The sequence below is a fragment of the Falco peregrinus genome, chromosome 6 (assembly GCF_023634155.1).
Source record: "Falco peregrinus isolate bFalPer1 chromosome 6, bFalPer1.pri, whole genome shotgun sequence".
In the NCBI taxonomy this organism is placed as follows: domain Eukaryota; kingdom Metazoa; phylum Chordata; class Aves; order Falconiformes; family Falconidae; genus Falco; species Falco peregrinus.
The window spans coordinates 44,030,395-44,047,999 of NC_073726.1; the positions used below are offsets into that span (position 1 = coordinate 44,030,395).

The 17,605-nt window shown below is 39.2% G+C and overlaps 1 protein-coding gene across 20 annotated transcripts in view; it reads right to left on the reverse strand.

Annotated features, from left to right (window-relative positions):
* NRCAM (neuronal cell adhesion molecule) overlaps positions 1–17,605 on the reverse strand; it is a 166,010-nt gene that overhangs the window by 73,658 nt on the left and 74,747 nt on the right. The gene's annotated exons all lie outside the window — the stretch shown is intronic.

The following is a 17,605-nucleotide window of genomic DNA, read 5'->3' on the forward strand; positions in this document are numbered from 1 at the left end:
GACCAAGCTCCGATTTAGAAGAATGGTGAAGGAGTAAAAACAAGCTGCCTGCAAGCCCTGTCATCATCACTGGTGACCAACAAAGACCTAGAAGAACACAGCCTTAGAAATCCAAATGGTGTTTACACAACATATTCTCCGTAAATGGACATCAGCTGAGAAAGTACTTCCAGATGCCAGACAGTTCAGGTTCAGAAACTTAACATCGCAGTGATCAGCATTATTTTCCCTTGAAGAGAGCACTTTCTCAGCTATGCCTACGGATGTGAAACTCAATGCTATCAAGTTCACAAGGAGTTAAAGTTGCAAAGAACCAGCACAGTTTCCTATGCTCCTGCTGCATTGAGGCTTCTCCAGAGAGTGCCTGAGAGCACTCCAGTGTGTTTCATGCAATGAAATGCTCCCCAGAAGAGTTGGGTTCCATCATACAGCTGTCTGCTGTTCCCCAGTTAAACTAGGTTCTCACACACTGTTTTCCTGATCTTTATTGTCATCTCCTCATTACAATTAACAAGGTGCCCTCCTCTGTACAATGTGTTTGATCCCGAATTTTCAGGATACTCTTTGAAGTATTCTACAAGCAAACTTTGACTTTTATTGTTTCTTCTCTGAGCAAATTTCAGTTCTCCTTATGAAACTCTGAGAACCTGATTATCCACTTTCTTGTCTTGTTCTTTCACCATGTAAAATGGGTATTGCAGTGATTTAAGAGCATTTTAAAATTAAATTCCTTTCCCTTTGAACAAGTACAAACGAATATGCAAGCAGTGGTGAATCACGCAAGTGCAATTGAAATGATTGGTAAAGTAATACCCTTGAGAAAATGCCTCACACTGACCACCTCTGCTACTGCAATGTTCAGTAGGATACCTATTAAGTCTTCTCCTGGGATGTTTGTATATAATAAGAGAACTCAACAGGCAGCAGGAATTATACAGCTGAGCCTGCACACCGACTTTGTCATTCTTCAGAGGGGCAACGTGCCCAAATGGTTTGTGATAGAACATATTTAAAGGGAAATTATTTCAGGTTTGTCAGCACAACTGGGTGCTCTTGTTGAATATATTCAAGATTAAATCTGACGTAATTTAGTATGAATACAACAACTGCTGAGTGTAACTAAACACTGCTTTGACATAGTATTATCTACTACAAAATAAGGCCAGGGCTCTAAGTGCAGATCAGTGTAAAGGCCTTGATTTCAAAACTTGCAATATTTATACAGCAGATTGCCTTTTCCTCCAGATAATTTATTTAAGACTCATAACTCAGACATCTTGCCCTACCCTTTTCATAGGAAAACACATATATTTTGACAGCACATTCAGGAGTCTATTCACTGATTTGTACAAAATACCTACATACTTCTTATGTACATAACAAAGTATCACTTGCTATACCTTCTGTGCTTCTTGCCAAGATGCTGATTGTGAGTAAAAACATGGACTAAAGGTTACAGTGTGGCAAACAGGAGTCAACTTCAATATGAACGCAGAAGTAAAGTATAATAATATTTGGTCACAAAATACCATACCAGATTTCAAAGGGAGGGCTTTTAGGTATGACAAAAGAAAAAGTATCAAGTGAGAGACATTCACTTTTTTCTCTTCTTTAAGTATTACTACTTTTTACAGATGAGCTGCAGAAAAACATGACTGGAAGAATGAAAGCACCAGTGAGCCTAAGGTAGAATATTCACAAAGTGCACAAAACACAGTTCGGTGTCGGTGATCTCTTCGCTAGAAGAAACAGCATGCATATGGAAGGGATCATCTGAGAGGCAGAATCCAAGATTCCTTTTCACACTATAAATCAAATGGTACAGGGACCTTCTTGATTTTTAAGAGCTTAAGAACAAATGAATCAGAGTGTCACAGAATCACTTAGGTTGGAAAAGACCTTTAAGATCACCAAGTCCAATCATTAAGATAACAATGCCAAGTCAGTCCCCAGGTGCCACATCTACACGTCTTTTAAACGCTTCCAGGGATGGTGACTCCACCACTTCCCTGGGCAGTCCTTCCAATGCTTGATCACCTTTTCAGTGAAGAAATTTTTCCTAATAGCCGATCTAAACCTCCCCTGGTGCAATTTGAGGCCATTTGCTCTCATCCTATCTCTTGCTACTTGGGAGAAGAAACTGACACACTAGGCTTACATCCTTTCCCTCTGAAGGAATTCTCCATACTAGCAATGCACTGTGCTACTCCCTGAATCATGTCCAAGCATCGTCCGGGAGAATTACGGTTGGCTCAGGTCATAATCTGCCAGGGAGAGTGTTAACGATCGAGCAGTATACACAATTGTGGAATGCACACAATGTGGTATATTTTACTATACTACACTAGTACTGAGTACTGCTAATCCCTAATTGGGCTATTAATACAGACAAGACACACCCTCAATGGACATGTCCAAGTTTCATCAATTAAGGCTCCAGCTGACTGAGGGAACACACTTTTCCTCTAGCTGTCTTCAACATAAGCACATGGCAACTTTTATTTCCTTGGAACTGCAGATGTAATATTTCTTTAACAGGATGTAAGTGGTACATTTACTGGATTTACTGGAATTTACTGGAATTCAGCCTACTGCAAAGTTAAATAAATTATCTTCCAAATGTAACATTGTTCCACAGAGTTTTGATGCATCAACTGATTACTCATTTCTACTCAATTACATCAGTTTAAGACAAAAAGGTCTCTATGAATTTGAACTGAAAATAAGGTCAATGTTACAAATGTGAAAGAGTTATAAAAATATAAGGAAGAACAACAGGAATATTTCATGCACCTTAGGGAAAAAAATGGATTCTCTTATATATAGTCATGATTAAATTAACGGGGAACAAGGTAGACACTGCAAGTGAGAGCAATATTACTACTGAGCAAAAAACCTCCTCTGCTTCATTTGTCTAACACCTGTACTTCTTCTCACAGCAGAAGACTGATATAATTAGAATATAGGAAGAATATACAGTTTTCAAGGAAATTTTTTCAAAGCAGCCTTATATAAAGTTCTGTAGAAACATGAAAAGCTATTTCAAATTAAGTAAATGGATTTGAGTTGTACATATAAGTGTTGATAATACACACATTTTATTTTGTACTTTTAACAGATAAAGAGCACAAAATGCTTGCTTTTGAGAACAACTGCAATATCCTTATCATTTAATGACAGATCTTCATAGGGCTTATGAATTTTATAAAACTCTGCTAACTATAAAACTATCAATAAGATGATTTAAAATACTTTTTAATAACTGATTTCAAATTTCACACTTCTTTTGTAGCTTACCTAGCATTTACAATAATAGGTAACATTAAAAACTCTGATTGGAAACCATTATTTAGTTTAAAATCTTCCACATGGAAAGAGGTAACAATGTACTCTGTGTTACACTACCTTAATGGCATGGGCACAGTACTAATAGAAACAATAATGCTATTTAGATACTGCCTTTATTCTAGCTAGTTTTATGGAGGTAGCATGACTTTATAGACTAAACACCCATGTACCTGTTGACAGACCTGAGTCCTATTCAAAATACTGCTCATGAATAATCATGTAGTCAATTCAACCCCTACTGCTTTGCTTTTTCCCCTCTTACCTATGAGATGTAAATTGTCCAAGGTATGGTCTATTTACAGGCAGGTGGTCTTGATCAACTTACCACAAGACACATATTTCTAAGGTGGCTGTATACACGTGTACAAAAAAAGGAATAACCTTCAAAACTTTCCAAAATACACCACATTAGAACTATTCTAATTCTCTAGAACTCTGGAAAACACCACACTGCTTTCCTCCAGATTAGTCACTTGTCAAAGTTGACTATAGATATATAATTTAAAACCATCAAGGAATACTAAATTGTCTTCTCTGACCTCCTGTTTATGAAGCTTAAGCCCGTTGCTTTGTTTCTGGCTACATCATATGTGCTATGGGGACAGCCACGTAAAGAAGACTGGATCAAGAATAAACCGTAGAGACAGAACTCTTGAATTCAACAAAGAACTCCTCAGCACCAATTCAGATGCTGCAGGCACTTAATGTTAGATGTTATTTAGCCATTTTAAAGCTTTTTTTGACAAAGGCAGATGGTAAAACTGTGCCGCACTTGTAACATTCTTAGCAGTTCTATATACAGCAAAAAATCATCAGCCTGGTCATGTTCCTGGACTGTGCCTACACACAGCATGACTCTTTTGGCTCTGAGACCATACTTCAGCATTCACACTGGTGTCCTTCCTTCCCACCACCCAGACACAATTTCCAGTCTCTCTACACTCATCCACTGTCTTCCACTATGGGAAAATGACTTAGTCCTTGAAACTCCTTTATTGACAATCCTATACTAAGACCTGCTAGCTGGTTTGTTATTCACTGAAGTCTGGTCTGTTTCCTTACATAGTTCAATTTATGGTTTTATTAATTGGTTTCACATGGCAATAAGTCAAATGCTTTTTAAAGTCTACTAAATCAGCAGCAGCATCTTATCAAACTTGTAATTTTATTAAACATTAAACGATTAAAATCAAGTCAATCACTTGTTTTACAAGCCCTACTTTCCATAAAACTACGTTGAGAAGAATTAATTTTACTCATGGCCTTTAATTCCCTATCAGCTGAATCCCCAATCAGCTTTTTGCATATGTTCACTGTGATTTATATCAGGCTATATTTACCCTGCTCAATCTGCTTGTCTACTCTGAATCTGGGCAGAACACCAGCTTTCTTCCAGTCTTAAGGAGCGTATTAAAAATGAAAACCTGTAAACCAGAAATCTCCCCCACCAGCAACTCTAGAACTCACAGGTAGACCCATCACACCCAGACCTGCTGACTAAAAATATGTATCTTCAACACACATTCATATCTATTAATGTTTACTATGACTAAAAAAGCTCTCCATTCTAACATGATACATCATACATTTTCTTCCAATTCATCCTGTTACTTGCCATAGTAAATCAACAGCAAGAGGAGAAAATGATTGTGAAGTAGCTCACAAAACAGTGCTAATCTTGTTTCTGTTCATAAGACTTGGTCCTATAAAAATAAACGAAGTATTTGTCTGCTTGTCTCCTCCATGGCAATGGCCAAGACATCTGCCATGAGCACAGAAGCTCTTTCACACAAGTATCAGTACTGACCATGCATCTGCACAGCCCAGGCACAATGAGATCCAATCACTTCCAGCATAACTTTAGTATTAACTACTGAACTAGAAATGCAAAACAGCTTCATTATCCACCCATTTTGCACCGCTACGGAACTGCACTTGTACCGGGTCATCTGACACTCACCCAGCCTATGCAGCCCTGCACAAGGTTGACTCCTCTGGCCCAGCCAGGATGGAGCAGGATCCTACAAGGGCATGAATGCTCAGGATCTACCTAAGCACAGTCAACACCAAACAGTGGTTTGTTAGGGCAGGTGGGGTTATATACGAAGGTATGTTTTTGGGGTAATTCTGTAAGACATCCTCCCTCCAGCAGCCACTTGCCCATCGAATGGGAGACAGGAGAAGACCCCTGGGTTCCAAGTCAGCTTTAATCTTTTCCACATTGATAAGGCATAGGCAATCTGGATCTCGTCTTGTTTACTTGTTTCTGCTTTGTTTTGAAGAAAAAAGAAATCCTCTCTCCAAATATTTTTCCTTTTCTTTTGTGAGTCTTTAGTGTTGTTCTTCCCCAAATATTATTAAAATTTTATAGCTGCTAACTGCAGCTCATTGGTAAATCACTATGAGAACTGGGATACAGCTAAAAAGCAAGGATGCAGGTCCTTAAGAACTCCACTCAGCAAAATCTTATTTCGGCTGTCTGCTCTAGAAGTACAAGTGCCACACCCTAGAAGTGCCCAAAAATGCAGGGTGAAAAAAAAACCCACAACTAAAGACAGAGTTCAAATGTCTAATTAAGGGCTGCAGGTAAGCCTGTAAACTCAGTCATGATCTGCAGACTCAAATGTTCTCTTGTGAGCAGCCACTTAAGAGCTGATTTTTAAAACACTGAAGCAGGGCTGATCTGTCCTTTTGCAGTTGTGTTACGTATTCCCTGAGGACCTATACTGGGTTTTGGCCCTTCTGAGGATTTAAACAGAAGAGCACTGAATTTCTAGATGCTGCTCAGATTAAATTATAAACTGCTTTGGCTGGTATGAGTACATACCTGGCAGAGGAAAGCTGTGGATAGCCCTCAAACAGGGAGGTAAGCCTCGTAAGCCCGGCAAGTTTAGATGCCTCCAGAGTCAAATCAGCAGCTGAACAGCATTTTTGGATTGCAAATTTAAACTCGGACATCTCAGTCTTGTTTGAGTGCTTTTTGGTGTCCTGAATTCTTGACTGGATTCAGACTTTTTTACCTCCTCACTTAGAATAGAAGATGGAATGGAACATAAAAATAATGGTTTAGTGCTATTTATTTCAGTAGTTCTTTAATCATTACAGCCTGAACAAATGTTCTTCATCTCTTATACATACATGCATACTTTGCAGTCTTTCAAAGGCTTAGTTTTAGTGCTTGAATTGAGTGCAACTTTGCAAATCTGCTGAAGACTATGGGTTTACACAGGAGGAAGTAAAAACATAACTTGCATAGGTTTAGAGAGATATACTTCAGCTTGAAGCAAATCCCTAAATATGGTGATAAAGGAGATTAAAGAATTTAGCTTGATTATTAAATTTTCAGTGAGTTAGAAATCACTCAGAGTGAGTGAGAGAAAGCAAATTAAGAAAAAAACACTTTTACAGCACCTGGATGTTAAAAACAGGTACCCACATTTAGGACAGCTCTTCATGCTACACTTTGACATTTTTAGAAGCATGCAAATGATCTAGTAACTCATAAAGTCCACTTTCAGAAGATTTAATTGAGACTGAACTTCAACAAGACTAAGGTTTTCAAGCAGCCCATCTGAAGGGTTTTGCAACAGAGCAAAACAGTGCTTATGAGAAAAATATCCATGAATCATCAGACTGCTATGACAGCAAACAGAACCAGAAGGAAAACTCAAGTGGGCAGAAGAAATATGCACCATCATCCTGAGTGAAGACTCCCAGTTCAATGACTACAGTTAGTGCCTTGTAAATACGCAAAAGGGATGCTCAGCTGAAACGCCCCCTGAAATGTTAATTTCTTTGCCCAGGAGATATGATGAAAGGGATATTATTTTTTTTTCCTTTTTCTTCTTATTTGTGTTTTTTTCAATCCACCAGAATTCAGAGCAAGGGCCTCTGAGAGCTTGCTTAGTAGAAGGTAATACATTCTGGATTACTCTGGTTAATTACCTTCTTCACATCCCTACAGCCAATCCCAAAAGCACTATCTGTCCATCTACAACACTGGAGACATTCTTGTGAAAAGCATACTGTGCAAAAGAGCAGAATCTGATTCAAAGACAGGGAAGCTCCTCCCTTCGGGAAGTAGAGCAGAAACCACTAATATTAGCATGAAATGCCAGAATAGTTATGTTAGGGAGGAGGTCACTCAGATTAGGGACAGTGCCAGAGACTGAGGGCTAAGGCATTCTGTCAGACATAAAACCTTAACAAGTACATGAACAAAGGAGGGTAAACAGTGCTGAGGGAACAAACTGTACAAACTTGAGCTAGCTGTCTTGGGTAGATTTTTTGGAGATGGGGGTGGGGGACTGGCCACCTATATGTAACATCTATTTAACTGGCAAAAGTTAGCATGTTTGCTGATTTAATTTTAATTAATTGCATCAAAGGAGTTACATGTTAGCTTGCAATCTCCACCCACCATTAAAAACTGAAATGAACCAAGAGCTCAGGTACAAACACTACTACACTTTAGAAATATCCCTGCCTTTCTCTCTACAAGTGCTAATAATGTTCAGGGCGATTATAGCTGCTCATATCAGGTCTGTCTCTGCTTTAAACAACACTAATTCATACTGCGACTGTTCCCAACAGAACGATGTGAGACTGAAGCAAAACAATTTGTTTCAAAGTATCACCAGTCTCTTGCTACACAACCACAACCAGCTCACCATGCTCAGGTATACTACTGAGCACCATAGGTGTAGAGATGACTAGTGCCCTAACAGTGAGAGAGAACTTGCCGATTTTAAGATTTTCTGACTTTATCATTTCTCTATATGAACATATCTAGTTCCCCTTCACTCTCAAATTCATAACAATACACAAAATACTAACTAGCTTTGTCACCTTCATAAAACCAGCCTGCTGCAGCTGGCCACCTCAACTCTATGAAGTAAAGCAGGGAAGGCTGGCATTCAAGTCTCCTTTTTCTCCTGCTGCCTTCACTTTCCTTCTTTTTTTCCCCTACTTTTTTTTTTTTTTTTTTTTAATTGACTTGTGGAGTTCCATCTCCCTGAATATATAGGCTCTTGTGGACACTGTGAAGCTTTAAGTGGGAGTATACAATGGGGCATGGCCTGAGGGGACATGCACTACAGCTGTTCAACACCGTGCTGTGAACAATGACACAACCTCACTGCCTGTCGCCTTCATTACCAGCTGACTTAGTCGGCTGGCACTTGAGAAAGCAAAGGAGACGGTGTCTGCCCTTGAGAGCTCACACAGGGAGCTCACCACCACACTATGGGTAACTCCTGCCAGGGTTTCTCCCCTTGTCCATGAGCAGGGCACGGAGCGGTGTGGATGCACCGTCTTCTGCCTACCAAGATTAACAATAATGTCAGTGTTCCATGAGGTGGCAGAGTGACCCAGAGAGAGGGCAGGACAGGCACTTCGCTGACCTTGGAGTCGAGGGGAGGAGAGGGCAAAGGAGTGGGGCAGGCAGCTGTTGAAGCAAAACACTGTGATGGGATTGAGAAGATCCCAGATAAATTGTACCTTCTGGGTTCTGTTAGACGGAGGGGAAAGGGAAGTAGGAAAGAAAGTGTGCACATATTTAAAGGCATTAACGTTGGCATTACATGTTTTAACATTTTATGTACATAAAGTCAGACGTAGAGAAATGGAAAGTATTCAACATGATATTAACATGAACATAGAAAAGTAATTTTCCAGCAGTGTTGAAACCCGGGATCTGGAAGATGATGGGGGCAAAACCACACCCTGTAACAGACTAGTGGTCTGCATGTGAATGTTTGCTATAGCTCTGTCCCCTTCTACAGTGAATTCAGTGACGTTATTTCAACATAGATTTCACCTTAAACAAGCGCTACATGAGCATTGCAGATATTGCACAGAAAGAAACAAAGAAAAGGTGAAAAAACGGTGTTGCAGTGATGAGGGAATACTGAAAACACTAAGGCCTGAAGGCTTCAGACACATTGTGGGTCCACTGCAGATGTGTCGTAAGGCAAACTCTAGAAAATCTGAGGTATACAGAGAAATTCCAGCGCAGACCGCTGTGACTCTGTCACCACCCAGCCTCTCACTCTGAAGTACAAACCATGGGTATCCTCCTCATCATACAGCTTTTAGTCAGTTCTATTCCCAGCCAGACATAAAGTGAACGTTTTTAGTTCAGAGCAAGAAAACCACCTTGGATGAAACCATCGGAAGGGAAGATGACATTCTGGATGAACCAGAATTCCACCTGTTATTACTTCCCCCTGGAATGTACTGTTATCCACAACTGCGACGTTCATTCCATTTATTACTATATTTCCCTTCTTGTTTTAAACAAACTGTGATTTTAGCCAGTTTCACTACCATTGACTGTCAAAGCTCATCTGTCTAAATACACAAATGGATAGACCCAGTGCTGTTATTTTAGCGGGACAACTTCAAATAATAGACACAATGTACTAAAATCCATGTTTTTAGGAAGAATCCCTCATTTTTCTGGTGTCATTCATCCAAATCTGCCACTGGCTTCATCTGAACTTGGCTTGATTAGAACTCTTACAATTTGTTCTGTAATCTTTATCGCAGTTGATTCTGTAAAATCTCTGTTCCCCAGCCATTTCCTTGTACCTGCTTTATCAAAGACCAAAAAAAAAAAGTAATTAAAAAATAGAAATTAAGGGCTTATTTTTATGCATTTCACATTTATGTAAATGCAGAAATTTTCTCGGCTATGATGATGTTAAAGGATTAATACGGCTTTTTAATGGAACATATTTTTTATTTTAATGTATCAAAAATAAAACCCTGCAGCTTAATTCTCACAATAAATCTAGCACTTCTAATAGTGTTTTAAAACACCATTATCAAACTGAAACCTTCTAAATGAGATATGCTAACCTACATCCCCATACTGTTGCCCTTTCATTTGAAATATATGTTAAGAATATGTTCAATTTTCTGTTTGAAAGAATCAGAGAAGGTACTTTACTAAAATAACATAATTTTAGGGGCAATTTCAGCAAGCAGCAATAGGACAAAGCAAATAACTACAGCCTGAGTGAGCTTTTTTATACAAATCATTAATTCAAACCTTCAGGGTAAAAAAAAATAAAGCTCATTTATTCTTCAAGAAGTTAATCCAGTTGGTTCCCTAACTGGGAAATAGCTTTTCCTGCATTCTTTTGTATGTGTATGGTATTCATTAATGAAACAAAAAATCTTACCCAGGACTTCATATCTATTATGTAAGCAAACATTACACTTTGATGTAAAAATGCACATTGTTCACAGATTGATTTGAATTTCACATTACCATACCATTCACGTTCACCTTACCACTGAGGAGATAAAAGGAATTTCTTTCATTCTGCCATGTTTACTACTGTTTTCTCTGGCTTGTTACAACTAATTTATCTCTTAAATCAAGATCTCAAATGCAAACAGCACACATTGCAAGAATAGTTAAGTTTTCTTGCTGTTTAAATTAAGCTCAGTGCAGTTCTGCACAGTCGCACCAATGGATGAGGAAAAAATTTTTTCCATTCAATGTACTCTTCCAAATAGTCTATTTTCTCAATGTATGAACACTATTGTAAACACATTTAATATCCTCCTACAAAATTAATAATAAATACTGAATTGAAGAAAGACTCTTCAAGGTACAGGAAGAAATAACATTGCAAGACAAAAACATATTATAAAAACCCCAAAATAACTACAAAAAAACCTTTCTGAAATACTGCTGATAGTACTGCAAAAGCATTTTACTACATAACTTGTAATCCAGACTGCATGTTGGTACTAGCAGATTGAGAAACATACTATTTTACCCACACTAAAGAATAACTACATTTAATTATTTAAAAATAAAATTGGCTTATTAACATATATACATGTATAGTATTTGTATCCCACAATGAGTATTCCAAAGAAACATCTGCTTTTATGACAATACCTCTAGACGCAGAAACAATGCAGCATGATTTTACCCCACAACTGAATTCTTACTCTCAGGAAAAAATACTGCTTTATAATTATGCATACATTTTATCTCCAAACTACCTTTTTTTTTTTCCTTAAACCAGGTTATTTGCTAAATTTCTAGGCACGTACAAAAAATGGAAAAAAAATTTCTCTCCAATAATATGGGTACACTCAACAGTAATTTCTTGCAGTGCAATTATTAGAAATTATTTCAGCAAATTCTGCCACTTCTAGTTTTTGCATAGTTGTAGCATCTAATGTATATTTTTCTTGTAAATGCATTATAAAATATGAACATTTCAGAAGGAAAGACTTCGAGATACTATAAAAATTAAGACATTTAAAAAAATGAAAATACATTCCTAATTAGCTTTGATTACTTCAAACACTTGGCTATGCTGTAGAGTGTTTATAAATTATCTTACTCTTTGAGGCACTTTTCAGTCAATCCAGTCATAGTTAGAGTAACAGTGTATCAAGGCAGCTTGTCAGTCAGACCCCTCTCCTTTGCACATCTTGAAATATCGATATTTCAAAGAAAGTACAAAGGACTGCTCACTCGACTCTCAAGCAACACCTGCAGGTGATACAGCCATATTAGCATAATACTGTTCTGGATTTCAACACATAAAGAGGTCAAAATTGCTATAAATCAACATTAAAGGCTAAAATTATTTTCTCAGCCATGCTAATTTGAATTGAGAGAGATGCTGTTGTCCAAGGATTTTTAATTTTACATTAAATTGCCTTACTGCTTATACACCAGAGAAACCATAATATAACTAAGACCAGAAAGTACTCTTTAATCTTTAATACAAAATTAAATTTTGCTGGGTTTTGAATTTATCCAGAGACTTAGTACCACTTAAAACTGTGCTTTGTTGTATTCATTCTAATCAAATGTTATTTTAATTGGGTCTGTGAGGACATGTACAAACTACTGCACCATAGGGAAGAAACTGATTTTTGATCTCCTGTTCTTACATCTCTGAAACCAGACTGATTTTTAGTCTCACCTTTAACTTCCCTTCAGGCATTACTCCCTAGGGTTCCACAGATTCAATTCCCAGCTCAGATTTGCTTAGAAGAATAATGTATCTCAAAGCAGTACTTCTGGAAAGCAAGACTTGCGGAAATGGGGAGGTCTTTCCAAATTTCCCATATGGTCTACAGGAAGAAGTTGAAGCCTAAAGTAGGGCTCCTGGGAAATGCTTCACCAGGCACAGGGACAGAGCAAAAGGAAAAGGCAACTCTACCCAGCCTATAGTTTCATGGTTGCACTGATGTTCATGGTGCAACTGTGCAGAATGTGTGCATATACTACAAAATTAAGAGTGCCTGTTTACAAAAAGGAGCAAGAAATTAAGGAAGGACCTTAGACAACCAGTTGTGAATGTACTAGATCTCTCCCTCCCCCACCCTGATCTCTGCCTAAACATCCTTCCTCCTTGAAGACAGACAGATGCTGCCGTTTTTCCTCCCTAAAAGCTGTAAACTAGCCGGGCACCACCAGACTAGCGTAAGAGCTGTTCTCCATACTGCTGAGAGAGTAGCTATCTATGAAGGAGACTGACAGGAAATAAAATCCATCAAGGAAATAAACCTCAAACAGACTTTGAACACAATCAATCTGTCTCATAGTGACATAGAGGCTTGAGATAACAGCTTTTCTTACTGTCAGAACAATAAAACACTAAATTAATAATACTCTCTCACAGAGGGCAGTTATAGCAGCTGAGATTGGCTGATAATACCAGGCAGCAAAATTAGGGCAGCCCTCTCCCAGCCCCGATTCCTTCCCTCCTTAGCAGGAACTCGACTCAAGCTGTTTCACTGCAAAGATTTGGTAAGTAGTTCACCAATTTCTAGCATAAACTACAAGTTAAATTCATAACTATATTCCACAATTAAGTTCAATTTGTCCAAACAACACTTAAACTGAAACAAATAGCTTCACTCCCCTTCAGAGTAAAATTTAAACTAGCAAATCAACTTCCATCTCTAAGAGCATGAAAGCAATATTTTTCATACCAAGACAGATACTTAAAAGCTCAGGGATGAGGGTTTTTTGTATGTTGGGGCATGGTGGTGTTAGTTTTCGGGGGCTTGGTTTTGTTTCTTTGTCATTTGAGAACCTGGAGCCATTTTTTTGTACTATAGTTTAGATAGAATTGGATCAAGTTCATGAAAGGGTTTATGTCATGTTGGTTGCCTGCGCAGCAATCACCAGACAATGACCAAGGAAACCCTTGCAAGCTTCCTCTTCCAGAAGGAAAAAGCAGAAAACAGGCATCAACATACTCAGGGCTTGTCAGTAGGACACAGGAATGCTCTTCTTAAAACCCTGAATAACAGAAAAGGGAAAGAGTCTGTGTCTCTTTTAAGATTCACATCTTAAGGTGTTTTGTTCTTCTTACGTTTGAATCAAGAGCAGAACACAAAGGCAACTGACCTGTTTGCATCCCTTATTATTTATTTTAAAATGTTACAGGTTTTCACAGGGATCTCAGCATTCACACTCATGTCTCATTTTTAACTTCGTAATTCATTCTGTTACAGGAGCTGGCTGCTGTACAAAGGAGTCACCTGGAAGCATCCTCCACGAAACTGTGGAGGAGGTAAAGATGAAGTAAGACCTTTTCTCACTCTTCTTTAATCTTGATAGTGGGTTCCCAGCATTAGGCTGGGTCCAACAAATTACATGCATTTTAACATATAATGCTTGCTGCTGGGTAGTTGCCAGGTACGATAATAAAATTTCTGCTTAATGAAACAACGCTCCTTTTTGCCACAACGGCTGACAATCTTGGCTATTTTCAACTTGCAAGATGAATTTACATCAGTATATGCTGGGAAAAGTGTGATATACCTTTATGTTTAATATCAAAAACCAGAATTTCCAGACATAAAGCCAACAGTCGGCATGACTCAGACGCTCTGAACTTCACACATAGGCTTTCTCACATGTTTAATCAGAGAAAGTTTAACTAAGTCACTGCACTGGTTTAGCAGAGATATTGAACATCGGGGGAAAACAGAAAAAGGAAGGAAAGACTCAAAGTTTTTAAAAGGACAGAACTATAGTTAAAAATATGTTTTAAACAAAGTGAACAACTCCCAGTATATTTGGGTCAAGGCACCTGCACCAAAAAATAGCACTCAGGTAAACCTGAGTTGAGAAGACAAATACAATTAAACCAGAACTAACTTGACTGCTGAGCAGAAATGAAGTTGGCCATACTACTACATATAGCCTTTGCTACTATAAAAGCATGAAGAGCTTTATTAGAAGAGTAATTTCCTCTTTTTTGCCATCAATCACTGTAGTCTCTTGATCATCAAAGTACTTTATTAGAAGGTACACTTCAGTATTTAATACTCCATATATCCCAAACCACTGCAGATATGAGAAAGGAGGTGCATGGAGACCAGAACGACGACTTTCCTTCTTTGGTTTGCTGGGCAGAGTCACAGAATTACGCAGCTGAGTTCTACACATTAGAATAGAACCTAGCTGGGGGGGTGGAATTAGGACTATCCATTCACTGGCCATACTCCCTGTTTTGTAAGAGCAGTCCTTAGAGTTCTCTCCAGCATTGCCTTTCTCTTAAGTGAAAAAGTTGACACTTTATTTAGGGGTGGAATTTCACACTAGGTTTGCTCTGATCTAGTGACAAGTAGCTGTCAAGAAGATATGCAGAGGTTCTGAGCTCTTCCTCTACTCCTCACTGAAAGTTCCTGCCCTCTCTCCTTGCATGTAAGAACTGTAGTATCCCCAGTGAGCTACATTAGTTCACTGATCCAAGAGAATAACCTATGCAAGAAAAGATTAGGTTCTGACATGTCAAGAGATTTTCCCAAAGGAACTACCTCTTTTGGATGACAGCCTGAAATTAAAAAAAGTAAAGTATCATGTGAAACTGTATCCCCAGCCTGAGTCCTCATAGATCTGGGTTGGCTGAATGCCATACTGTAGTATTCCCATCAGTCTTAAGTTGAACCTGTTCCTCCTGAAGCATTGGCAAGGAATACTCTGCCAAAGAAAACTACTTCAGAGCAGAGTCAAATATCTAAAAACAGGTATGTATGCACAGTATTTTTCTTAAAAAGAATTTAAAATAAAAGAAAAGAAAGATCCTAATACGTCTGGCTTACTCCATTTGACTCAATAAATGGAAAGCCAACAACATCCATCATGATTTTTCAAATCTCTACAAAGTCCATAAAGGTTAAAACATGTTATTCAAAGGCAGCCTCCCAAAGAGTTTCTTTTCACCTACTTTGCTATGGGAAAGAATTACCTTCTCAGAATTACAGACTTACTGCATTTCCCAAGGAATTCTCTCATGCTGCTGTCTTCAAAGTTTACTTATACTTAGCTTTTTCATTCAGACTAATCAGTTGCTCAATATGACCATTCCTTCGCATGGCCTTCAGCAAGGACCCAGTTTCTTCATGTCCCTATGACTCACAGCCATATTTTCTTTTTAAACTAGTTTTCACTTTAGCAAGCCACTGCTGCAGAATCTTATACCGTTCAATCACTTAAAGCTTAATAGTTACGGAAAAACAAAAGATGAATTTTATTTTGAGGTAACTTGTTGGAATCCTTGTCTCATATTAGCAACTTCAAAATACACACAGTCTTTAATATTTTTTTCAATTGTCCAGGACAAGACGTTGGACAAAACATGACACAGGGTTAGACTATAAGCACCAGGCTACCAACAGATCAACTTGACAATGGGAAAGGGATGCTGAACTTCTCCCTACCTACTGGACATTTAAATATGTCCAGAATAGGCTTCAATAGCTTCAGGTCATGTAAGTGATAATTCAGAATTGATCGACTTCATCTTAAACTTCATCCCACCTTTGAATTCCTCCTGCCTTCTTCCATGCACAGCAGTGGAGATGTGGCCTAACCATTCAAAGCCTCTGGGACTGTTCCTCCCTTTCCTTCACAAAAGGAAGCTCTTTGGACATATCCCATTTCCTCCTAGATGGTAACACTTTTCAGGTTTAAACACATTCAACTGCAGGATGCAATAATGCCTCTATGCAAATGCACACAGCATGGGGAATAAACAAGAGGAGTTAAGAGACTCGTGCACACCTGCAGGGCTATGATCTTATGGCATCACAGAGATGTGGGGAGACGGCTCCTGTGGCTAGTAGTGTTGGAATGGAAGGATACAGGCTCTTCGGGAAGGACAGGCAGGGCAGATGAGAAGAAGTGCTATGCTGGACCTTGTCCTTACCAACAAGGGAGGGGCTGGTGGGGAATGTGAAGCTCAAGGGCAGCCTTGGCTGCAGTGACCATGACATGGTGGAGCTGAAGATCCTTAGGGCAGCGAGGAGAGCACACAGCAAGCCCACTGCCCTGGACATCAGGAGAGCAGAGTCTGGCCTCTTCAGAGATCTGCTTGATAGGGTACCATGGAATAAAGCCCTGGAGGGAGGTGGGGCCCAAGAAAGGTGGTTAGTATTCAAGGATCACCTCCTCTAAGCTCAGTGGCGATGCATCCCAACAAGAGGAAGTCAGGCAAAAATGCCAGGAAGCCTGTGTGGATGAATGAAGAGCTCCTAAACAAACTCTGACACAAAAAGGAAGTCTGCAGAGGGTGGAAGCAAGGACAGGTAGTCTGGGAGTAATATAGAGAAACTGAGTAGTCAGGGATCAGGTTTGGAAAGCTAAAGTCCTGATAGAATTAAATCTGGCCAGGGACAACAAGGGCAACAAGAAAAGCTTCTATAGGTATGTCGGTGATAAAAGCAAGGCCAGAGAGAACGTGGGCCCTGTCCAGAAGGAAAAAGGAGACCTGGTTGCCTGGGATATGGAGAAGGCTGAGGTTCTCAATTACTTTTTTTGCCTCAAGTTTTCACTGGCAAGTGCTCCAGCCACACAAGTCGCAGACGGCAGGGACTGGGAGAATGAACTGCACACTTGGTTTAACCCCAGCCAGCGACTAAGCCCCAGCCAGCTGCTCGCTCACTCCCCCCACACAGTGGGACAGGGGAGACAATCAGAACAGTAAAACTGATAAAACACGTGGGTTGAGATAAAGACCATTTAATAGGTAAAGCAACAGCTGCACACGCAAGCAAAGCAAAACAAGGAATTTGTTCACCACTTCCCATGGGCAGACAGGTGTTCAGCCGTCCCCAGGACAGCAGGGCTCCATCAAGTGTAACAGATACCTGGGAAGACAAGTGCCATAACACCGAACGTCCCCTCCTTCCTTCTTCTTCCCCCAGCTTTATATAGTCAGGATGAAGTTCCATGGTATGGAATATCCCTTTGGCCAGT